The sequence below is a fragment of the Rhagoletis pomonella genome, unplaced genomic scaffold (genome assembly GCF_013731165.1).
Source record: "Rhagoletis pomonella isolate Grant_MI unplaced genomic scaffold, Rhpom_1.0 Rhpom_scaffold_00006, whole genome shotgun sequence".
Classification (NCBI taxonomy): domain Eukaryota; kingdom Metazoa; phylum Arthropoda; class Insecta; order Diptera; family Tephritidae; genus Rhagoletis; species Rhagoletis pomonella.
Window position 1 is genome coordinate 40,155,061 of NW_023458560.1, and position 5,549 is coordinate 40,160,609.

At 37.1% G+C, this 5,549-nt stretch overlaps 1 pseudogene; it reads left to right on the forward strand.

Annotated features, from left to right (window-relative positions):
• Positions 1-568: 568 nt before the first annotated feature.
• Positions 569-3,324, forward strand: LOC118740747 (annotated as a pseudogene).
• Positions 3,325-5,549: the final 2,225 nt, after the last annotated feature.

The window sequence follows — 5,549 nt, forward strand, 5'->3', positions numbered from 1 at the left end:
TTGGACAATAATAAGTACCGCGGCGAAAATCTAAATGTAAAATACATTTACGTTCTTTGTCTCAACCAAGGCACATTAAACAGGTAGTATCAGTAGAGCAAAAACAACATTTGCGTGTATTTTGTTGTTGCTTCTGGTATCGAAAGTGTCAAAAACTGTTCTGAATTTTTTCTTCTAAATCAAAGCGTGCCATGTGAAATACAAAAAATTATAAAAAATAAAAAATTGAAATTGGAAAAAATAAAAATTGATGCAACTTTCTTTCCTAGTAAATTTGTTTGCTTCTCGAAGCATTTATCCATCCTTTGCAAGGCCCAGTAATCAGCGGTCGTGTTGCTGAGTTGGGCGAACGTTCCAAAAGCTGCTATTCAATCGCTTGTTTTGTATGGAAAAAGGTTTCACATGCAAATGGATTTTAACAATTCAGAATTTTTGTGAGAAAAAATTTAAAATATTTGACATTTTCGAGACCAAATAATTTGAAAATAAATCAAATCAGCTGCTCTACTGATACTACCTGTTCAATGTACCTTGGTCTCAACCTTTCAGACCTCACTCGCTGACTTTAGCGAGTTGTCGCTTCTTATACATTTACGTTCTTTGTTTTGTAGAAAAATAAAAATAGTTGGAGAGTAGTAATTGTGTTAAAAGAGAAATACCTATTATTTTAATTAGCATACGAATTTTATTTTCATCACAAAATGTTAACGCTACGCGATAGACAAATAAGTAAGTCAAGTGGTATACCAGCGCCCAAATTCCAAACCATTTTCAATAGCAACGGATGGGGTTGCGCTGGTGTTTATGATCGTGAAAAGCAAAGAACTACAACCACGCAGCCAATAGAAAAGTAAAACCTAATTATTTGTCATTCCAGATGCCATCAAGCAGATGCTGAACTTAAATCTTCAGCAGCCGAAAGCGCTAGCTGCGGAGCCTGTTTGGAAAATACTAATATTCGATCGGGTGGGTCAGGATATCATTTCTCCTATAATTTCCATTAAGGAACTATGCGAGCTGGGTGTAACTTTGCATGTGTGAGTACAAATGCAAAGTAATTTGCTCTCTACAACTATTTCCATTTGCCATAGATCACCATAAACTTTATTGCAGGCAACTACATTCCGACCGTGACTCCATACCAGATGTGCCTGCCATTTATTTCTGCTTGCCCACCGATGAGAATTTGGATCGCATTCAACAGGATTTCGGCAATGTTTATACGACGTTTATTATCTGAACTTCTTAGCGCCCATCACACGTCAGAAGATTGAAGACTTAGTTGCGGCAGCACTACAATCTGGTTGCGTTGCTAATATACATCGTGTATACGATCAATACGTAAATTTCATTAGCTTAGAAGACGATTTTTTTATATTGAAACATCAAAAAAGTGAGCAGCTGTCGTATTATTCCATAAATCGTGCAAATACGCGTGATTACGAAATGGAAGCGCTGATGGATTCTATAGTAGATTCGCTTTTTGCGGTATTTGTTACATTAGGGAATGTGCCAATCATACGCTGTCCACGCAATAGCGCTGCAGAGATGGTGGCACGCAAATTGGAAAAGAAATTGCGCGAGAATTTATGGGACTCGCGGGCCAATCTTTTCCACATGGATGCCACCCAAGCAGGCGGGGTATTTAGTTTCCAACGTCCTGTCCTTTTACTTTTGGATAGAAACATAGACTTAGCAACACCATTACATCACACATGGTCATATCAAGCATTGGTGCATGATGGGCTTGAATTGGGTCTGAATTTGGTTTACGTAGAGGACGATAGCGCAACGAATACAGGTAGGTAGTGTAATTTTTAACTGGCCGTCATACAACTGATTTATTCCATTTCACCAGGAACATGAAAAAAACCAAAAGCTTGTGATCTCGATCGCAATGATCGCTTTTGGGTTACACATAAAGGGAGCCCATTCCCTACGGTGGCCGAAGATATACAAGAGTATTTGGAATCATATCGCAATTCAGAGGAAGAGATCAAGCGTCTCAAAACATCCATGGGTATTGACGGCGAGACCGAAGTAGCTTTTTCCATGGTGAATGATACCACTGCGCGACTCACTAACGCGGTCAATTCGTTGCCACAATTGATGGAAAAGAAGCGACTCATCGATATGCATACAAAAATCGCTACATCAAAATTGAATTATATAAAAGCTAGACGCTTAGATTAATTTTTTGAATTAGAAGAGAAAATTATGTCAAAGCAACCACTCGATCGGCCGCTTTTGGAATTGTTGAAAGACCCAGAATTTGGACTGCCTGAAGATAAAATTCGTCTATACATTATTTACTATATTTGTGCACAAAATGTACCCGAATATGAATTTGAGCGCATGAAGGAAGCACTGCAAGAAGCTGGGTGTGATCTCTCGCCACTTCCATATGTGCAGCGTTGGAAGGGTATTATGAATCGTTCGCCTGCAATGAATCCGGCTTCACAATATGAGGGCGGTGGTACGCGTACAGTATCTATGTTTTCGAAATTGGTGTCACAGGGTTCGTCGTTTGTGATGGAAGGTGTTAAAAATTTGGTCGTCAAGAGGCATGTAAGTTTGAAAAGACGATTAAAATGTATTAACAGGTGTTAGCTAGAGGTAAAAACGAAAGTTCTTAATTAAATTACTGTGATTGTTAGGTATACACAGATTTAAGATTTTCAGTAGCCCCTCTTTTATTTGGAGTAATCGGTGGATAATTCCAATTTGACATACAGAGCTAAATCACTGACGTTGTAGATACCGAGAATGTGAAAACATTGAAGCATTTTTATACGATTATAATAACTTAGCTACATACTTCGTTTTTTCCATTTCAGAGTCTTCCGGTTACCAAAATTACCGAACAGGTAATGGAATGTCGCAACAATACCGAAACCGATGATTATCTTTACTTAGATCCGAAACTTTTGAAGGGTGGTGATGTATTACCCAAAAATCGTGCACCATTCCAGGAAGCTGTCATCTTCATAGTGGGTGGCGGCAATTATATTGAATTTCAAAATTTAGTTGACTACATTAAACAAAAGCAAACGACAAATGTTAATAAACGTATTATTTATGGTTCATCGACGCTGAGCAATGCGAAACTCTTTCTCAAGGAGCTGTCAGCATTGGGGCGTGAAATTCAAGCGCCCGTTCTGAGTTAGGAACGGCAAAGCAAATATGACAAGGTTTATGGCAAAATGAAATGCTGTTGAACAGTGGCAAAAAACGAAACGAGTGGAGTGTTGGCTTTGTTTTAACTTTAAATGAGTTGTATATATATTTTGTATTTATTTAAATTAAAGCTAGTTTTGCATTAAAGGACATATGTATTTGTACTGGCTTTAGTTATTCATTATGTAGCTGCTTTGTTTTGCTTTTTTTTTGCGTTTTGTGCAACTAGCGGTTACATACACCGGCGATCGAAAATGAGTGCATGGTGATTTTTGTTAGATATTTATAATGTTTTTCAGGTACAATTTTTTTTTTTTTATTAACATATGGCTCAAGCTTTTACCAAAGCTACATTATACAAAATTTAGAAAAGTTCAAGATATTTTCATAAAAATTTTGACCTTTTAAATCCGGATTTCTTAAAAAATTTTGGGTATGCAGTTATATGACTTATGAAATTTTAGTAAAACAACTGCAATGCAAGTTTTAAGCGACTTGACAAGTGCAATTTATAAAAACTAGCGTTGATTTTTTTTATGTTTTTTTTTGCAAACGGTCTTGCGCATTTTATTCTAGAAAAAGTGAGAAAAATTGGTGAGCAGAAAAAAAATAAAACTTGCACTTGTTTTACTAAAATTTCATTAGCCATGTAACTGCATAAACATTTTTTTAGAAGTTACTATTAAAAAGTTCAAAGTTTGGATGAACATTTATTATATTTTTCTAAATACTGTATAAAGTTCGACTTATGTGATTTTGGTTAAAGAATAAACCATATTTTTGTAAAAAAAATAAAGTAAAAAATTTACTTGAAAAACATTGCAAATAATTAACAAAAATCCCCATGCACTCACCTTTGTTCGCCAGTGTATATACCTAATACGCATTTTTTCATACCTACACCTAATTGTGGAGCGGACAATAGTGTCTATAAGTTATACACATACATATTTGAAGCTTTAAATTTAATAGCAATTATTTTACAACTCACGCCTTATGATATGAATATGTAGCTCGATAAAATAAAATACATTGTTTAATATCCAATAGTATAAGGGACGTAAACATATATGAAAAAAAAAACAATAAAAAATTAATTTCCTTATATAATGATGGAAAAGTTACGTTTAGTTTGGTAAAAGCAAAGTCAAAGTGATACAACAAATTGTAGGTGCATACGTGTATATTGTATATTGCTTTGTGGGTAAATATTTACCTGTATATTGATGAGGGAATACTGGCGTCCATGCTATGATCAAATGCATGTCTAATGAGTTGAGGATCGAGCTTTCTATCATTACAAAAATGCTTCCCTACCCTTACTGCATGAAGCAGTGAAGGAAAGGATCAAATTATTTTTATCTCGGCGACTTGACAGAACCGCTAATGTGGTATTCTTTTGAAAGATTAAAGCATGCGATGAAAAGGGAAAATATAGTGGAGCAGTTCAGGACGAAAGGTGCCTTCTTTTGTAAGTTAAATTTTCTCACTCTCCACGTTAATTCTGGTGCTAAATAGATTCGGTTAGGTTGAAATGGCTGGTGAAAGTGACTTCCCCTACACTTAGGCCCAGGAAGGCCCATTGTGATACCATATGCAACGTACGTTCCACAGAGACCATATACCTCAGTCCGTTTTATGGTATATATAATAATTGTTATTGTTATGTAAGCCTTTTATGAATAAAATGAACAGATCTCTAAGAATACAGACGAGCGGTTTTCCCAGCGTTCGGTTGCTTATTGTGTGGCGCTGTTCCTAACATGTAGTTAAAAGTGACCTACTATGCCCTTTTTCCTTCGTCAGCGTTGCAGTTGCCCTCAAAATCTCGGTGTCCAGGAACCTATATGAGTTGTATTCTATAATGCTGGGCCATCTTCAGTATTCAGTGCGAGACTTTGTGTTGTCTACAGATGAGTATAGAGCTTTCAGGGCTGCTTGAGTGGCAGAGATGATAAGGACCCCTTTTTTCTTGTTGTTGTTGTTGTTGGAGCGGCTACAACAACGCCGCCCAGATCGGCTAGTCTCTCAATCGTGTTCGTCAAGTTCAACTGACGGGAGACCTAAGAAGCGTACAGCTTCTATTGGGTCCGTCCACCGGGAGAGAGGTGTCAGTTCAGTGGGGTTTTGTGGGCATATGAAGAGATGTTTCGAGTCTGGGGCATCTAGTCTGCTCAGCTACGGGTTCAACCTGCTGCAGTAGCCTGAGCGAAGTTGGGCTATTGTGGTCCGAGTCTCCCGTGGCAGACGAAGCTCTGTCTCTAATATTTTTATTGAGCTTTGTACCACGATTGTTTATTAGGAAAAATTGAAAAAGCAACAAACTCTAAGCGGTAGAAGTTATAGCACTATTTCGGAGATCACCACATCTC